The 20,793-nt window shown below is 41.2% G+C and overlaps 1 pseudogene; it reads left to right on the forward strand.

Annotated features, from left to right (window-relative positions):
- The first annotated feature begins 18,526 nt into the window (after positions 1-18,526).
- On the forward strand, positions 18,527-19,791 carry LOC139833657 (uncharacterized; annotated as a pseudogene).
- The last annotated feature ends 1,002 nt before the right edge of the window (positions 19,792-20,793 follow it).

Below are 20,793 nucleotides of genomic sequence, written 5' to 3' on the forward strand. Positions count from 1 at the left end.
ACGTACTGTGTTACGATGATTCGGGGTTATCCTCGACGGATGAAATCAAAAGTTGTGGCACAAGAGTACAACCTCTGCAGAGTGTTAAACCTATTCGAATAGTCGTGTCCACGGTTACGGACGATTGGAAAGGCCATACTATCTCCGTTATCATTAAAATGTTTTGATTCTAGAAATGAATGGTGGATTGAAAGGTGACATTATGGTGAACCATAATGAGTAGTGGGAATGACACTAATGTTCCCACTTGAGTTAGTCTAGCACATGATATAGGCTTTTACCAAAGATTTATGAAACTAAAACTTGGCTTTATGCAAATAAACCTAGAGCTTAGCACCCCCTTACACTTATTGAGTATTTATCTTAGAGTTAGTTTGCGAGTACTTTAAAAGTACTCATGGCTTTGCCCTGGCTATTCAAATGCCAGACTATGAAGGAGAGCACCAGTATCAGGATGACGGACAACAGGACGTCTACGATAACTAGGATCGTCTTCTAACGTCAAGCGTTGCCTGTGGAATAGATCGTCCACTACTACTTCGCTTCCGCTACTATTTGTGATGTTGGACAATATATTCGTGTAATATTGGATCATGTGATCTATGGTTGTAAGACAATATGTGTTGTAATAAATGATGACTCTATGCTACTTACTATTATGTCTCGCAAAAACATTATTCCTGGGATTGCGATGTACGACATAATAGGCATCTGGACTTAAAAATCCGGGTGTTGACAGTCACTTAGGCCATTGTATTCTTGTATTGTGTTGTTTTGTATGACACTTCATACCAACCAATATGATACTAATACCCAAGAATTTCATTGTGTGACCTAACTAGGAATACAACCATAACATGTATATCATTTATATACACCTGAGCTAGACTTTCTAGTCTTTTCTTTTCTCTCTGCCAAAATATCTTTTGTAATTTCTCTTTTAGCTTTCCTCATTATTCAGAAAACACTTCATCTTCAATAACTTCTAGGTTTGTTGGTCAAATACCAATAACCTTGAGGTTCTTACTTTGAATCATATGACAAGTGTTCTAGATTTCACTATTAGTAACTTTGTAATACGATGAACAATTTCACTCATAATTTTTATCCATCAATTCATGACGACTTTCTGAGACCATGTTTGTACATGCTAGGCTCATAAAGTTTAACCTTAGTATTCGCATGTGCAAATCTGGCTTGCACCCGTTGTATGCACACGTAGAATCTATAACACCCGATCATCACGTGATGCTTCAAAACGACGAGTCTTAGCAACGGTGCATACTAAGGACGTTTACTTCATGGATATGGGAATATCGTTAGTGCCCCAATAGTTGGAGGATTGGGACGCCTTGCGTCTTCAACCTTCGTACATTCCCATAAAACTTATGAGTTTATGTAGTCTCACCAAATTATATTATATCATCTTGCAATAAGGTCTTAGATATCACATATATCTCATACCTTGATTATTTCTGAAAACTAAATTTTCAGCTCCTTACTTTTCAAACAGATTTGAACTTCGATTTTCACGGAGACAAGATAACTTTATGTACTAATTGAAATCATAGCTCTTTGAATCAACAATGTGAGGTTTACTAAAAGTTTGCTATATGACTTAATCACTTTTTGATTCTTTAAAAATACGGTACCAGTCCGTAAAGTTTCTTGTCAGATTTTAACAGTATTTCTATCTCAATAACAAGACTAGCGCATGGTAGAAAAACAGATGCCAATACTACAAAATTAATTCAAAATACTACTCAGACTATGTTTATGATAATTAGTTCATGTTTTAATCTAATTACTAATGAACTCCCACTTAACACAACATCCCTCATAGTTGTTAAGTGGTACACGATCCAAATCCACTACACCAAAACCGATCATCACGTGAGATGATGTAGCTTCAATGGTGAACATCAACATGTTGATCATATCATCCATATGACTCGTGTTCAACCTTTCGGTTTCCGTTGTCCCGAGGCCATGTCTGTACATGCTAGGCTCGTCAAGCAAACCCAAGTATTCCGCGTGTGCAACATGGCTTACACCCATTGTATATGAACGTTGAATCTATCACATCCGATCATCACGAGATGCTTTGAAACGACGAACTTTGGCAATGGTGCATACGAGGGGAGAACACTTTATTATCTTGATATTAATGTGAGGGATCATCTTATAATGCTACCGCCGCGTTCTAAGCAAAATAAGATGCATAAAGGATTAACATCACATGCAATTCATATGTGATATGATAGAGCCCTTTTGTCTTTGCGCCTTCGATCTTCATCTCCAAAGCACTTACATGATCTCCATCATCAACAGGCATGATCTCCATCATCGTCGGCGTAGCGTCAAGGTTCATGGCGCCATCTTCATGGTTGTTCGCCTCATGTAGCAACTATTACAACTACTTTGAAATACTACTCAACATGAAATTTAAAGACAACCATAAGGCTCCTGCGGTTGCCACAATACAATAATGATCATATCATACATATTCATCATCACATCATGGCCATATCACATCACCAAACCCTGCAAAAACAAGTTAGACGTCTCTAATTTGGTTTGCATATTTTACGTGGTTTAGGGTTTTCGAGTGAGATCTAATCTACCTACGAACATGAACCACAACGGTGATACTAGTGTTGTCAATAGAAAGAGTAAATTGAATCTTCACTATGGTGGGAGAGACAGACACCCGCAAAGCCACTTATGCAATACAAGTTGCATGTCGAACGAGGAACAAGTCTCATGAACGCGGTCATGTAAAGTTAGTCCGAGCCGCTTCATCCCACTATGCCACAAATATGCAAAGTACTCAAACTAAAGATAACAAGAGCATCAACGCCCACAAAACCATTGTGTTCTACTCGTGCAACCATCTATGCATAGACACGGCTCTGATACCACTGTAGGATAACGTTGCATAGAAAACAAAAAATTTCCTACCGCAAGAACGCAATCCAAGCCAAGATGCAATCTAGAAGATGGGAGCAACGAGGGGATTATCGAATCTCACCCTTGAAGAGATTCCAAAGCCTACAAGATGAGGCTCTTGTTGCTGCGGTAGACGTTCACTTGCCGCTTGCAAAAGCGCGTAGAAGATCTTGATCACGGCGCCACGAACGGGCATCACCTCCGTACTCGGTCACACGTTCGGTTGTTGATGAAGACGACGTCCACCTCCCCGTTCCAGCGGGCAGCGGAAGTAGTAGCTCCTCTTGAATCCGACAGCACAACGGCGTGGTGTCGGTGGTGGTGGAGAAATCCGGCGGAGCTTCGCTAAGCGTGCGGGAAGTGGAGGAGCGGGGCGGCTAGGGTTTGGGGAGAGGGGGGCGCCGGCTACTAAGGGGTGCGGCCACCTTGGTGGTTGTTGGGGTGGCCGGCCCCCTCCCCTTGGCCCTCATTATATAGGTGGAAGCCCCAAGTGTTGGACTACAAGTCTCCGAATAAGACCCGAACCCAAAACCTTCCATGTGATAGGGAAACCTACCCAAGGTGGGAATCCCACTTGGGGTGGGATTCCCCCTTCCATGTGGGGGGTGGCCGGCCCCCATAGGGGAGTCCACTTGGGACTCCTCCCCCTCTAGGGTTGGCCGGCCATGGAGGTGGAGTCCCTTTGGGACTCCGCCTTCCAAAGTGGTTTCTTCCGGACTTTTCTAGAACCTTCTAGAACCTTCCATAGAACCTTCCGGATCATTTTAAATCTCATAAAATGACTTCCTATATATGAATCTTATTCTCCGGACCATTCCGGAACTCCTCGTGATGTCCGGGATCTCATCCGGGACTCCGAACAAATATTCGAACTCCATTCCATATTCAAGTTCTACCATTTCAACATCCAACTTTAAGTGTGTCACCCTACGGTTCGTGAACTATGCGGACATGGTTGAGTACTCACTCCGACCAATAACCAATAGCGGGATCTGGAGATCCATAATGGCTCCCACATATTCAACGATGACTTTAGTGATCGAATGAACCATTCACATACGATACCAATTCCCTTTGTCACGCGATATTTTACTTGTCCGAGGTTTGATCATCGGTATCACTCTATACCTTGTTCAACCTCGTCTCCTGACAAGTACTCTTTACTCGTACCGTGGTATGTGGTCTCTTATGAACTTATTCATATGCTTGCAAGACATTAGACGACATTCCACCGAGAGGGCCCAGAGTATATCTATCCGTCATCGGGATGGACAAATCCCACTGTTAATCCATATGCCTCAACTCATACTTTCCGGATACTTAATCCCACCTTTATAACCACCCATTTACGCAGTGGCGTTTGGTGTAATCAAAGTACCTTTCCAGTATAAGTGATTTACATGATCTCATGGTCATAAGGACTAGGTAACTATGTATCGAAAGCTTATAGCAAATAACTTAATGACGTGATCTTATGCTACGCTTAATTGGGTGTGTCCATTACATCATTCATACAATGATATAACCTTGTTATTAATAACATCCAATGTTCATGATTATGAAACTAATCATCCATTAATCAACAAGCTAGTTAAGAGGCATACTAGGGACTCTTTGTTGTTTACATATCACACATGTACTAATGTTTCGGTTAATACAATTATAGCATGACATATAAAAATTTATTATAAACATAAAGATATATAATAACCACTTTTATTATTGCCTCTTGGGCATATCTCCTTCACTATGCCCCTCATTATATAGGTGGATCCCCAAGTGTTGGACTACAAGTCTTCGAATAAAACCCCAACACTAGAACCTTCCATGTAGTAGGGAAACCTACCCAAGGTGGGAATCCCACTTGAGGTGGGATTCCCCCCTTCCATGTGGGGGGGTGGCCGGCCCCCTTTGGTGGAGTCCACCTTGGACTCCACCCTCTAGGGTTGGCCGGCCATGGGGAGGTGGAGTCCCTCCGGGACTCCTCCTTCCTTAGTGATTCCTTCCGGACTTTTCTAGAACCTTCTAGAACCTTCCGCAAAATCACCGAATCATTTTCAAACTTATAAAATGACTTCCTATATATGAATCTTATTCTCCGGACCATTCCGGAACTCCTCGTGATGTCCGGGATCCCATCCGGGACTTCGAACAAAACTTCGAACTCCATTCCATATTCAAGTTCTACCATTTCAACATCAAACCTTAAGTGTGTCACCCTACGGTTCGCGAACTATGTGGACATGGTTGAGTACTCTCTCCGACCAATAACCAATAGCGGGATCTGGAGATCCATAATGGCTCCCACATATTCAACGATGACTTCAGTGATCGAATGAACCATTCACATACGATACCAATTCCCTTTGTCACGCGATATTTTACTTGTCCGAGGTTTGATCATCGGTATCTCTATACCTCGTTCAACCTCGTCTCATGACAAGTACTCTTTACTCGTACCGTGGTATGTGGTCTCTTATGAACCATTCATATGCTTGCAAGCTAGTAGACGACATTCCACCGAGAGGGCCCAGAGTATATCTATCCGTCATCGGGATGGATAAATCCCACTGTTGATCCATATGCCTCAACTCATACTTTCCGGATACTTAATCCCATCTTTATAACCGCCCATTTACGCAGTGGCGTTTGATGTAATCAAAGTACCTTTCCGGTATAAGTGATTTATATGATCTCATGGTCATAAGGACTAGGTAACTATGTATCGAAAGCTTATAGCAAATAACTTAATGACGTGATCTTATGCTACGCTTAATTGGGTGTGTCCATTACATCATTAATACAATGGCATAACCTTGTTATTAATAACATCCAATGTTCATGATCACGAAACCATGATCATCTATTAATCAACAAGCTAGTTATACAAGAGGCTTACTAGGGACTCTTTGTTGTTCACATAACACATATGTATCAATGTTTCGGTTAATACAATTATAGCATGGTATGTAAACATTATCATAAACTCAAAGATATTATAATAACCATTTTATTATTGCCTCTTGGGCATATCTCGAACAGTCTCCCACTTGCACTAGAGTCAATAATCTAGTTTACATTTGTAAAGATATAACACCTTGGCCTTCTGGTGCTTTATCATGTTTTGCTCACGGGAGAGGTTTTAGTCAACGGATCTGACACGCTCAGAAACGCATGTATTTTGTAATTCATTTGCGTCTCAACGCATCACTCATTTTCAAATGAGTTGGCATTAAATATGTTTGATCTTCTGGTGGAACCTTAATTCCGCGGTCTGAAATAAGTCACTAATATTGTCATATACAATATAGCTTCAAAATTCTGACACTATCGGAACTACACCAAGTTCTCAAAGAACTTCTTGACTCAACATCCTCAGTCATTTGTCAAAACAATGACATACTCTGCCTTCGTTTGTAGAATCCATCACAATATTTAGAACTCTTCTAAATCTAACATAGACAACTTCTAGCTCATTGTGCTACCTTTAAAACAACACTTAGTCTAATTTGAGATTGAAATTCTATTTTTATATGTGACAAAACAAATATCGGTGTAATCACCTTACAGCGATTTGTTTGTCATTTCTCCATACAAAACTATATATATATCCTTGGTTCTTCTAAAGTACTCAAGGATACTCTTACTATCGTCCAATTATCATCTCATGAATCATTCTGGTATATGCTCATAACATCTTAGAGCACAGGACATCTGATTGTGTACATATTATTCGTGATCCATAATCACTCATGTGTTTTTACTCATTGAGTATCAGATACTCTCAAGTCTTGTTAAAACTTCACATGACAAGAACATTTTCTTAATATTTCAATATCCGTTCTATGTACTTTGACTTAAACTTATTTTGTGTTTCAATCTATCTTCATAGATCTTGACACTAAATATGTTTCAGTCCAAATCCTTTCATTGAAGTTAATTTTCAATGAAACCTTTTAATCAAGTATATAATTACATCATTTATAACCAACTATATGTCATCTACATAAGTATTATAAATATGTCTCAGTGCTCCCACTTAATTTCTTGCAAATGCAAGCCTCTTCATCGTCTCTGATGAAATCAAAAACTCTTTGACTATTTCATCTGGTGAAGATTCAACTCCGCGATACTCACTTCATTCAATTGAAGTTTGTATACCTATCTAGTATTCCACGGACCAGCAAAACTCTTGGTTGTATCTTGTATACACCTTTAATACATACTTCTGATAAGTAATGTATTTTGCCATCCTACTAGCATATCTCATAAAAGAAATATGTAGCGATTACTAGAATAATCCACATAGACTATAAGCATTGCTACGGAAGATCTAATCTTATTGTAGTCAACTGTTTGAACTTTGTCGTAAACAACTTTTCGATAAGTCAATCTTCTTCAAGGATATTCCATCCAAGTCCATCAATTTTATAGATCCATTTACTTTCAAAAAGTATTCATCTATCTTGGATTTCATGGCGTATAGCCATTTTAACGGAGTCAGGGCCCATCATAACTTCTTTGTTTGTAGTTGGTTTATCATTGTTCAAAATCAATCCTTTGTCCACAAATCATTTATTTGATCACAAAGTAAACCATACCTACAAGGTTCAATATGTACTTCGATCTCCATGGCTAAAACACTTTGTAGTCATGGGAGCCATGATCGTCGTGGCCGCTTCCGAAACCAATTCCGATGCTGCGCTATTCTGATCATTATGCTCAGGTTCATAAACCTTATCAAATTATATTGTCCTCCCACTCAAATACTTCACTAGAAACAATTTCTCGGAAATAAGAAATATTGACAAAAACTTTTGTCTTTGTCTCGTGGGAAGAATTGCCAATTAAATCTCTGGGATAACCAACAAAGACATTCATCTGATTTTGGTTGTAAATTCTTAGACCAAAATTTAAAGAAAAGACTATTATGGTTTATACCCATACCATAACTTGTATGGTGTCATTTCAACGGATCATGATGATGCTCTATTCAGTGTAAAGCGGTAGTCACTAAAGCATAATCCATAAAAATATAATGGCGTCATAATTTTTATCTCATCATTAATCCAACAAAGTTTGGATACATTTCTTGGATACTTCATCATCACTATGATACTCCAAGAAACGTGAGTTGTAGAACAATTTCATAACTCTCTTAGATGTTCGCTAAAACTCGTAATTCAAATATTTCCACCATGATCCAATCATAGATATTTGACTTTTCTATTACGATGATTTCCATTTCATGCTAAAAATTATTTGAATCCATTCAAATGTTTCAAACTTCTTCCTTATCGAGTATATCCACATATATATACTAAATTCATTGTTGGAAGTTTTCATGAAGTAGAAGAATCTCCCGCACACAACTATGCCCAGTGAACCACATACATCATCATGTATTTTTCCACTAAGTTTGTTGCCCGTTCAACTCTTGACCTATGAACGGTATTTTAATCATTCTCTTTAGAAAAGATTTGCAAGCGCCAAATGATTCAAAAAATCAAATGACTCCAAAAATCCATTTGCATGGAGTTCCTTCATGCGTTCCTTTCTAACATGACCTAAATGGCGGTTCCACAAACAAGTGGAATTCAAATCATTTTGCCTTATGGCATTTTAGCGTCAGTGTTATGTGTGTGTGTTTCACCATTAAGATTTATAATAACTTATCCATCGTACATGGAGTAATGTCATAATTTGAACAACTCATTGTTTTCATTTGACCAGAGCAAAATAACAATTATTAAGTTATTTATTATAAATTCTAAGGGCTAGATAGAATGCCAACGACGAACATAATAACACTTTATTTTTTGTTCCAGAAGTGCATTCCTATCATATTCCTTGTTAGTCACTTAGGCCATTGTATTCTTGTATTGCGTTGTTTTTGTATGACACTTCATACCAACCAATATGGTACTAATACCCAAGAATTTCATTGTCTGACTTAACTAGGAATACAACCATAACATGTATATCATTTATATACACCTGAGCTAGACTTTCTAGTCTTTTCTTTCTTTCTGCCAAAATATCTTTTGTAGTTTCTCTTTTAGCTTTCCTCATTATTCAGAAAAACACTTCAACATTATTAACTTCTAGGTTTGTTGGTAAAATACCAATAACCTTGAGGTTCTTACTTTGAAGTTGATCATCATATGACAAGTGTTCCAGATTTCACTATTAGTAACTTTGTAATATGATGAACAATTTCACTCATAATTTTATCCATCATATCATGACGACTTTTCGAGACCATGTCTGTACATGCTAGGCTCGTAAAGTTTAAACCTTAGTATTCGCATATGCAAATCTGGCTTGCACCCGTTGTATGCACACGTAGAATCTATCACACCTGATCATCACGTGATGCTTTGAAACGACGAGTCTTAGCAACGGTGCAAACTAAGGACGATCACTTCATGGATATGCGAATATCGTTAGTGCCGCAATAGTTGGAGGATTGTGACGCCCGGCGTCTTCAACCTTCATACATTCCCATAAAACTTATGAGTTTATGTAATCTCACCAAATTATATTCTATCATCTTGCAATAAGGTCTTAGATATCACATATATCTCATACCTTGTTTATTTCTGAAAACTAAATTTTCAGCTCCTTTCTTCTCAAACAGATTTGAACTTCAAGTTTCACGGAGACAAGATAACTTTAGGTACTAATTGAAACCATAGCTCTTTGAATCAACAATGTGAGGTTTACTAAAAGTTTGCAATAGGACTTAATCAATTCTTGATTCTTTAACAATACGGTACCAATCCGTAAAGTTTCTTATCATATTTTAACAGTATTTCTATCTCAATTACAAGACTAGTGCATAGTAGTAAACGGATGCCAATGCTACAAAATTAATTCAAAATACTACTCAGACTATGTTTATGATAATTAGTTCATGTTTTAATCTAATTACTAATGAACTCCCACTTAATACAACATCCCTCATAGTTGTTAAGTGGTACACGATCCAAATCCACTACACCAAAACCGATCATCACGTGAGATGATGTAGCTTCAATGGTGAACATCAACATGTTGATCATATCATCCATATGACTCGTGTTCAACCTTTCGGTTTCCGTTGTCCCGAGGCCATGTCTGTACATGCTAGGCTCGTCAAGCAAACCCAAGTATTCCGCGTGTGCAACATGGCTTACACCCGTTGTATGTGAACGTTGAATCTATCACATCCGATCATCACGAGATGCTTCGAAACGACGAACTGTACAACGGTGCATACGAGGTGAGAACACTTTATTATCTTGATATTAATGTGAGGGATCATCTTATAATGCTATCGTCGCGATCTAAGCAAAATAAGATGCATAAAGGATTAACATCACATGCAATTCATATGTGATATGATATGGCCCTTTAGTCTTTGCGCCTTCGATCTACATCACCAAAGCACGGACATGATCTCCATCATCAACGGGCATGATCTCCATCATCGTCGGCGTAGCGTCAAGGTCCATGGCGCCGTCTTCATGGTTGTTCACCTCATGTAGCAACTATTACAACTACTTTGAAATACTACTCAACATGAAATTTAAAGACGACAATAAGGCTCCTGCCGGTTGCCACAATACAATAATGATCATCTCATACATATTCATCATCACATTATGGCCATATCACATCACCAAACCCTGCAAAAACAAGTTAGACGTCTCTAATTTGGTTTGCATATTTTACGTGGTTTAGGGTTTTCGAGTAAGATCTAATCTACCTACAAACATGAACCACAACGGTGATACTAGTGTTGTCAATAGAAAGAGTAAATTGAATCTTCACTATGGTGGGAGAGACAGACACCCGCAAAGCCACTTATGCAATACAAGTTGCATGTCGAACGTGGAGCAAGTCTCATGAACGCGGTCATGTAAAGTTAGCCCGAGCCGCTTCATCCCACCATGCCACAAAGATGCAAAGTACTCGAACTAAAGACAACATAAGCATCAATGCCCACAAAACCATTGTGTTCTACTCGTGCAACCATCTATGCATAGACATGGCTCTGATACACCTGTAGGGATTCGTTGCATAGAAAACAAAAAATTTCCTACCGCGAGAACGCAATCCAAGCCAAGATGCAATCTAGAAGATGGGAGCAACGAGGGGATGAACGAGACTAACCCTTGAAGATTTCCAAAGCCTATAAGAGTAGGCTCTTATTGCTGCGGTAGACGATCACTTGCCGCTTGCAAAAGCGCGTAGAAGATCTTGATCACGGTGCCACGATCGGGCAGCACCTCCGTACTCGGTCACACATTCGGTGTTGATGAAGACGACGTCCTTCTCCCCGTTCCAGCGAGCAGCGGAAGTAGTAGCTCCTCTTTGAATCCGGCAGCACGACGGCGTGGTGGCGGTGGCGATGGAGAACTCCGGCGGAGCTTCGCTAAGCGTGCGGGAGAGGTGGAGGAGAGAGGGGGCGGCTAGGGTTTGGGAGAGGGGGTGGCCGGCCTCAAGGGGTGCGGCCAAGCTATGGCTCTGTGGTGGCCGGCCCCCTCCCCTATGCCCCTCATTATATAGGTGGATCCCCAAGTGTTGGACTACAAGTCTTCGAATAAGACCCCAACACTAGAACCTTCCATGTAGTAGGGAAACCTACCCAAGGTGGGAATCCCACTTGAGGTGGGATTCCCCCCCCCTTCCATGTGGGGGGGTGGCCGGCCCCCTTTGGTGGAGTGTGGTGACCCGGCATACCACTGCATGGTGTAGTATGCAAGTCTGATATAACACCAATGAAACACCGTTCCACTAGTATTATATCGCTCAGAGTGGTACAACAGAAACACATGCGGGTCCAAGGCATGTCTATAGAATTACAACATCGACTCTGTTACATAAGATCATCACAGCCTCCTACTTTACAATGAGGTAAAATTGCAAATAAACTCCAGAAGAAGGACTCGTAGTCTAGTCTTATCACGAACTCTATTTGTAGAGTATTTCACTAACTACAGAGGCTAAGAGTAGACTCTAGGCTAAATAGGAGCTAGGTTTAGGAAGCTAGTTCCATTCTATGGCTAAACTAGGTTTTCTCATTGTTGGATGTGGTATCTGTCTCCTCTGACAGGGTCCTGTCTCGTGAAGTAGTTGTTGAATCCTCGGCCTTCGAGTTGTACTGTAGATCCTCCTTTGATGCCTCCATATCTAAGAAGGGGATTTAAGAGTGGGATGAGTACGAGCGTACTCAACAAGTTCATTATAGAAAAGAGGTGTTTAATGCACTAGCTACAGCATTAGACCAGAAAGTCTAATACCAATGCAGGTTTTCATAACCATTTCTTCAAAAGGTTGCCTTTATTCAGAAGAACTATGTCCGTCAGCCTTCACCGGTTTACTAGAACTTCATGGAGCTCCTTTCCGGCCGCGTTCGCAGTTCCATATCCCGGAACAGGGAGTGACAGGTCACGGTTCTTTACACTCTGCAGAGGTGTGTTGCTTTACCCATAAGAGATCTTAACCTTGGTGCCAACCGGGTGATCTTCCCGTCCACACTTCCTATGGTGTGAGGCCCGGTATAAGGTCTAGCCAATCATGTTCCTCCGCTACCTCGAACACCCACCCGTTGTTGCATGCCCCGACCCTGGGTCCACGCCGGTCCCATTATTCCTGTAGATTTCAAGGTGGACCCCGACCACGACGACAGTGCTGGGCTCTACCATACACTCCTACGCCGGTAGCTGCAACCCATCATAGACCGCAATACCGTGGGGACTTAGGACTCCCCAGCCTCACCGCTTGCTCCTTCGGGCGACAAGTGTACTACGGACTATGCCGTGGGGACTTAGGACTCCCCAGCCTCACCGCTTGCCCCCTTGGATTACAAGTGTACTACGGTAAAGCGCATCCGTTGATGAACGAGAGGTGGAAACACTTTTGACTATTCCGTCCCACTCCGGATCTTATGGTTAACACGGGTATTACGGCACAAGAATCACTGGCGACATTTGTTGTTTAATCCTAGATGGATATAAACCCTTGCAATGGAACCTCCACCATATCAACACAATCCATGGTTCCATTGCCCACCACATAGTCATATTCATAGTTATGAAAGTAGTGGTTTTGGTTTTGTGCAATAGTGATAATCATAGTACTTTGCAAGTAATTTGATAGAAATACTCAAATGACATAAGCAAGTGATGAACTTGCCTTTCTTGACTGCAAGATTATGCAGGCAAGGTCTTCAATACGCAATAACTCCAAATTCTGAAATAGCATCATCGTCCGGTAAGGACGATGTTTAAAAGATTGCCAAGGATGCAATAATGCATAAGTATGAGATGCAATCGTTCTAAACGTGACCTAACCCCGATGATTTAGGATCAGTGAGTTGTAATGATTGGTTTAGGGTGTGTTGCACTTTTAGAGTGATTCACAAGCAAGGTTCTTATTCAGGTGTGATTACTTGGTATCATGAATAGGTATATAATAAAGCACAGTAATCAATTGAGCACACAAAGAATGATAATTGGCATAATGTTAACAAGTAAAGAACAGTGGTCAGTTTTAGTACTATATGGCATGGTTGATGATTAATTATCATATACTTTAAAAGAATAACTTTTGAAGAACATGTACTTTGATAAAGAACAAGTATGGTAATTAGGTTTGTGGGTTGTTATAATTTATTCTGGTTCCAAGTGGTTTCTGGAGTAAGTAGTAGATGGATCACAACAACGTTGGGTTCATCAATACCTAGGGCTGGTAAGGCTGAGTTAAGCCTAGGCATCCCAAGCAAGTATTTATACATGGTTGCTATCAAGGTTGATTCGTCTGGCTGGTGATTGCTAGATAGGGTTTATAGTTCTTACAAGCAGGGTTGATGATGCTTCTTTATTTTCTTCAAAAGAATAACTTTTGAAGAACATACTTCTTAAATAATAAGAAGTATATCAATTAGGGTTGAGGTGGTCTAGGTTTTACTGTTGGTTCTATTAAATAAGGATTAATTGGCTCCTAAATAAGATGGTGGATAAGTATCCAACACTAATAGGGTTTAGTGGAATATGGTTATGGATTGCTCAAGATTTGGCAGGGTTGCTCCTAAGGTTCATCATATTTGTGTGATGCTAAATAGGAATGAATAAGTGTGATGGTTTTGGTAATAGTATCTAGGGTTTACACTTGGTTGACCCTACTTGATTATTTAGGTCTGATGATGGTGAACACATGGGATACCCATATGTTAGTGATAGGTCTTCTACATTTTATGTGGCCAAGACAGGTATTTACTTGCTACTAGGGTTCTATGCTTTGAAAGAAGGTACCATGATCATATGTTCTAACCTAGGGTTTAGGTTAGAAGCAATTTAGGGTTCACATGTAATTAATGGAACTAGGATTCCTAATTAGTTTAGGGTTTTAGGAGTCACATGAAATGATGAGTTCCTGGTTCTATTACTTATGAAATTAGGGTTGCATAATTACTATTTAGTTCTTGGTTAATAACTTCATTAATAAAGTTGAAGTTATTAATAACTTTGAAACCAGATTAACATTGAATTTGGCATTTTATTATTTTTAAATAATTAATAATTAGGGTAATTACTAATCAGGGTTTTTAATCCTTCTAATAAGGATTTAATAAAACAATAAAGAAAAATTAGTTTTAAAGTTTTCTTTATTTATTTACTGGTTTCAATTTAATTTTTAAAGTTTTCCTTATTTATTGAGTTTAATTGAATTTAGAATTAATAAATAAGGCTTAAATAACAAGTATTAAATAATTAAATTTTTATTAGAAATAAAAATTTCATTTTATATTTTTATTGGATAGAGTTTACTTTTCTAAGAATTTTGATAACTCATTTGTATTTTTCTGAGTTAATATGAATTTTGTAGATTTATTTGAAGTTTCAGTAAAAATTGAAATTGAAAATAAACAAGAATAATTAAAGCTACCGCCCTAATCCTACCCCTCAGTCACGGACAGGTGGGGTCTGGCTGAGTCAGCTGCCTCGTTGGCGATTGGCGGGTCAAACCAGTGTTTGGACCCCACTGCCACCTCACCTCGCCGGTCAACTCGCCGTCGGCGAGTCAAACGACGACGGCGACGCCGATTTTTGGCCTCCCGTGACGCGCCAGTAGCTCTTTCCGGACCTCAACAACTCGCTGAGTCCGATGGTGTGGTTCGTTGCTTGATTGGATCACCGGAGCATCGCCGGCAAGCATGGCCGCGGTGGTTCTATTCCGGCCAAGTAGCTCTAGGTAGCTACAGACCACGGATTGATGCAATTTAAGTATCAATAGAAGCGCAAGCTCACCGTGGTCTCGTCGAGATGGTCAACGAGGTTGGGGAAGGTTGGAATCGATGGCGATTGAGGAATCTCCGGCGAACCTGAGAAGAAAGGAACTTCAAAATTCGCCCACCTCTTAGCTCCCCGAGATGCTCTGCTCCATCAGGTTGCTATACTCGTCGAGGCGCACCTCCTAGACCTCACCATTGGGCTTGAGACGGCCTCAATCGGCGGCGAGCCGAGATGGCCGGAGAGCTAGGGTTTCGGGATGGGGAGGAATTGGGGCAAAACGAAAGAAAATTGAGGGCTCCCGCGCTACTTATATGACTTCAGGCGTGTGCTGGCGGTCAACATCGTCGGCGGCGACGCGGGACGTGGCCCTGGGCGTCGCGGTGGCGAGCACCTGGGCGTCCAGAGAGGAGGACGAAGACGAGGACGTCTTCCTCGTGTTTATCCTCGCGAAGAGGTACGAGGACCGGGGTTGGGCTGGTTCTGGTGATGGACTGGGCCATGCTGGTGGGCTTCTGCTGGGCTGCTCGGCCTGCGGTGGTTGGGCTGCTGCGCTGCTTCATGGCCAGGTAAGGCTCCTTTCTCTCCTTTTCTTTTTATTTCTATTTTTTTCTTTTTCTGTTGTTTTCTTTTTAATATAATTTTCTGGTTTGAATCTAATTTGATTTCATTTCATTTTGCAGGTGTTTGACAATTTGACTTTTATGAGGTCTAATACCAGGGCCATTGTATTACAGTATTGTTTTTGAATAATCATTTCACATATGTGAGCTTTGTTGCAAATTTTAATTACATATGATTTTAGATTCTCACTTTAATTCCCTTTTTCCTATAGGATTAATTCTAACCTGCCTTATTTTTCATGGTAGAATTATGGGTGGATCTTTATTATGTGTTTAACCATATTGTTTGTACACTTGCATTTGAATATGGTTAACCTTTTTAAGTAAGGTTCTTAATGATGATAATTCAATTTATCCCTCTCTTGGCCCTAAGAGTATTTTGCTCGGGTTGATAAGATGCTTCATTAATATTAAAAGCCTTGTAAGTTCTATTGTAACTCCCTTTTCAGGTTTAGTACTAACACCTTGAAATACATAGAGTAGATACTATTCTCATTATGGTTTGGTTCTAATTATAAGAATAAGTGGTTGATCACACATATGGTTTGAATTATAGTACTTAGCATCATGTGAATCTTGGGTTCAATATTTGAAGAATAAGATTTAGCTTGTGATCAATTCTAGGGTTTTAATGAGGTTCACCTAATGGCATGTGGGTTGGAAATCAAATGTGCACTAGGTTTATATTTGTGATCACCCAAATGATGTACCAGCTAGGGTTAAGACATAATTATAGGTGGTAGATATAGAATGACACCATAGTGCATTGGCTAGGGTTTAATCTCCCCTAACCAGGATAAGGTGGTGGCTTACTTAACATTTATTTCTTATGTGCTTCTCTAATTACTGAGGATTTGAGAATTGGTTTTATCTTCTACCAATTAACTTATATTATTATCCCTAATTTATCATTAAAGTAACTATACTAGTTATAGTTATTTTTATAGTTAACTTTGGTCATATGGATGTATGGTTTCTCACCAAATAAAGTATAGTGTTTAACTCTAAGGTTTTCTTAGGTTCATTAATTTATGAAATGTAGATATGGTAGGATTCTAATTATTATCACCAAATGGTTCACAAGTTAGGGTTGGGATACAAGCCTAGGTTTGCTTGCTAGTTACCTCCCTATGATTTCATGTGGGGAATAATATCTATTAATCATATAAGTGTTAGCATTTGAATTATTCTCCTATTTCTTCATAGCATGGTCATTGATTAGGCATGATCCACTTGTTCTTAATATCTCTACCTCAAGTTCTTAGGGTTTATGGTGTACTCCTAATATTTATTTAGGTTGCTGAGCTAAAGATTCAATTGTCTAACTTAGTTGGATTAATCCACTCCTTATTTCACCAATTCATGGATATTGTCTTATTCCACTTGGTATTTGGTTATCTCACCACTCCAAGATGAAATGGTTTACAACCCAATACTTTAGTTCAGAGATTGTCCTTTATTCATTAATAGGTAAAGCTAGAGTTGATATGAATGGGCTCTCTCACTTGGGAAGGACTTCACTACTAACCTAAGGTTATTCTCCAAAGATAATTATGTGGTCACCAATATCTATGGTTAAAATAAATGGGTTCTCTCTCTAGGAAATGTCTTGGAACCTATCCTAGTGTTCCTCTTAAAGATGATGATTTGAATACTTGGGTGTATATCCAAGGTTTAGCTCCAGGTTTGTTATTGCTTCTCTAATAAATAATATAGAACTCTCACCTCTCTGGGTTTGATGTATAATAATTTGAAATGGAGAAGAGTTATATTCTTTAGTTGGATCTCCTTATCTTGTTTCCAAGATTAAAGTAGAATGGGTATCATAGGGTTTAGGGTAAGAGCATGGATTAGTTTAAGACATGGAGAAGATAAGTGAAGAATAGTTTCTCCAATTATTGTTACTTGATTTTCAATTAATGGTAGGTTCATATGTTATGGCAAGGAATTCCATGTTATGATCTTTACTATTAAATTGCAATAGGTGACTGGCTGGTGTCACAAACGGGCCAAAAAGTTTTTTCTAGATCCAAAGCTTTCTTAGGATCCAAGGCCCATGGCGCTCTCGCACAAAAAAAGGTTCCGTTTGGAAAGTTCTGGCTCAATCATCTATAGATGGTCAGATCTACACCCAGTTGTAAACCAACACGTCTCAAAAAAAAAGTTGTAAAATAACTTATGTGCGTACAAGTTTCCGGCTCGATTGCGTTCAAGTTAAGAAAAAACAGCCCCTAACGATTGGAAGCCCATCGAGAACGCGCTGCTAGCGCGGTGGTAGCGAAAGGCAGTGGCCTAACTACCCGTCCTGGGTTCGATCCCTGCTGGGACGAATTTTGGATGTCTCACCAGGAACACTGTTCCACAATAAAATCCCCTCCACACATATGTGCCACAACTACTAGCTCCTAGGGACACCCAAATTATGTGTGCTGTGTGTATAGTTCTAGGGTCTAACTTGTGCACTAGTGGTGTGCGTGTGTGTGGTGTGAGTGTGGTGTTGAGTTAGTGCATAAGTTCAGATACTACTGTAACACAGATCGAAGGGTCTCAAAAAAAAAAAAAAAAAAAAATAATAATTGGAAGCCCATCCGTGACCTCCTGATACCTGCGTACGTTCCATGAAAAAGCAAACATTCGTGACCTCCTGATGCCTGCATACGTTCGCAAACCAGATCGAGAAAAAACCTCTAGCAGTTGGAAAAAAAGATCGATCTGGTTAGTACGGTGTAGATTAGAGTCCTAGAATCCCCACACGTAGTCTCCGTCGCGGCCGGCGTAGCATAGCATCCTGGAAATTCCCCACACGTAGTGTCCATCGCGGCCGCCGTCTCCATCGATCCTCCTCCTCTTCGGGCGCTTCTCAGATGGTGGTGGCCGGCGGCACTAAGATGAGCGCCGACAGCGACGGGAAGGTTGCCTAGCACCAGACGCCATGACAGCAGGCCCACGTCTCCCGAGGGCCGCCGCTATCGATCCGCAGATGCGTCCATGTAATGATCTAAAAAAAATTGAGAGAAGTTAATGATCTAATTAGTCGTGTCCCTTTTGATTTTTCTTGATCTTATTTCCATCTAGATAGTAAACTTCAACTAAATCTGTAAATAATTGACAATTCGGCATATTAGGAACACGGCTGGCGAACATGTATATGTGCGATACCCAACATATTGTTAATCAAGTGTTGTTTCGTGTTGCAGGGTTTGGTTTGGACCCAAAGTCGACGGCGTACATCTCTTCTCCAGCGCCGCGTGGGAAACTGTGGACAACAAGGACTGCTTCGTGCTGGTGTCGACGCTGAGCGACGCACAGAGCACCGCTGGCGTGGAGGTGAACCGGCACGCCCTTTGGGGCTACTTCAGCCAGCGCACCGGGCTGCTTGTCCGCCTCGAGGACACCCACCTGCTGCGCATGCCCATGCCTTCCACCGATGCCGGCGACAGTGAGGGCGTTGACTGGGAGACCACCATGAAGTCCTCCATCCGTGACTACCGCCCTATCGACAACATCAACATCGCGCACGCCAGCCGCACCGTTGTCACCGTGTCCCAGTTCGCGAGCGCCACCGGGACCATGGACGACACCGACCCGCGCCAGAGGAGGCTGTGCACGTGCATGGAGGAGACGTTGAGCATCGAGGAGGTGGACTTAAACATCACCGGGCTCTCCAACGAATGCTTCGTGCCTCCTAGGGACCTGCTTGTTAGCATCAGCTCCAAAGAGCAGCAGCGCCAGGAGAAGATGAACCACGACGACGAGGCAAAGGGTGCTTGTGACCCCGTCAAGGCCGTCGATGACAGATGCGATGGTGCTGGCTGCGGCATCCGCGCATCCGTGGCGAAGAAGGCGCTTGTTCCGTTCGTGGCTATCTAGGTTGGTTTAGTCCGGCCAAGGTTGCCGCCATCTCCCCTTCCTTGTTCCGCTGCCCTCACGACCTCCGGTGAGGCACAAACCCGCCGTCCTTTCTACCCGCACACCCCACGCTGCTGTTGTCCCCAGGCTCTCATGCCGAGCACCTCCACCACCTACTGCAGATCCACCGCAATTGGATATTGACGCGGGCGAGTGCTGCCTCTCCCACACCTCGCTGCCCTGCTACTAATTTGAGGGAGCCTTGCCATAGGAAAGCTCCTCCCGTACTACTCGATACGGAAAAAAAAACACGACGGCAAGGAGGAGATGGCTGTGGGTAAAGATGAATGGACATACGGGGGAGTAAGTGGGGATGGTCGCCGGGGAGAGGTGAAGGGGATGGACACACGTCACACACAGCGCCGTGAGGCTTCCCCTCAGGGGCATGAGGAGTGGGACAAGCTTGTTGTTGGTGAGGATATGCGTCTTGTGACGGTGAGGGGTGGGGCCAAGGAGATGTTGGGAAGAGAGGAGTGGGCGGAAGGGGAAATTAAGCGGTGGTGGAGGCCGTTCGGTGTCGCTGGCGGCAGGAGATGGCGATCCATAGGCGCTCTGTCAGCGTGAGCGTTGAGGCAAAGAAAGCCAGTGAATCTCGTCGACCCTTTCTTTATCTCTCTCTCTCTCTGACTCGCTAAGTACTTTAGTACAAATTTTGTCTACACCTGCCCAACAATGAGCCAAAGATGCATGTGGCATGCGTGTAATCGATGGGACCTACATGACCAAGATTTTTCTACACTTGTCCAATGCCGTAATACTTAGGGTGCTTGCTTGATCTGGTGACCACATCATTATTATAGTACTACTACATAACTACTCTGTGTGAGCCAGACTGCTATTTATAGTAGATATAAGTGATATTTATTTTACATAAGTAAATATTAGTGAAAATATATGACGGTATTTTTGCATATTATGACTATGTATGAATTTCAGATAATCTAGGTGAATGCTTGAGGAAAAAAGGATAATCAGATGCATATTATACATGACTGAATGATCATTTATAAGTAAATCAAAGAGAAACTGGTCAT

The sequence above is a fragment of the Lolium perenne genome, chromosome 7, assembly GCF_019359855.2.
Source record: "Lolium perenne isolate Kyuss_39 chromosome 7, Kyuss_2.0, whole genome shotgun sequence".
NCBI lineage: Eukaryota > Viridiplantae > Streptophyta > Magnoliopsida > Poales > Poaceae > Lolium > Lolium perenne.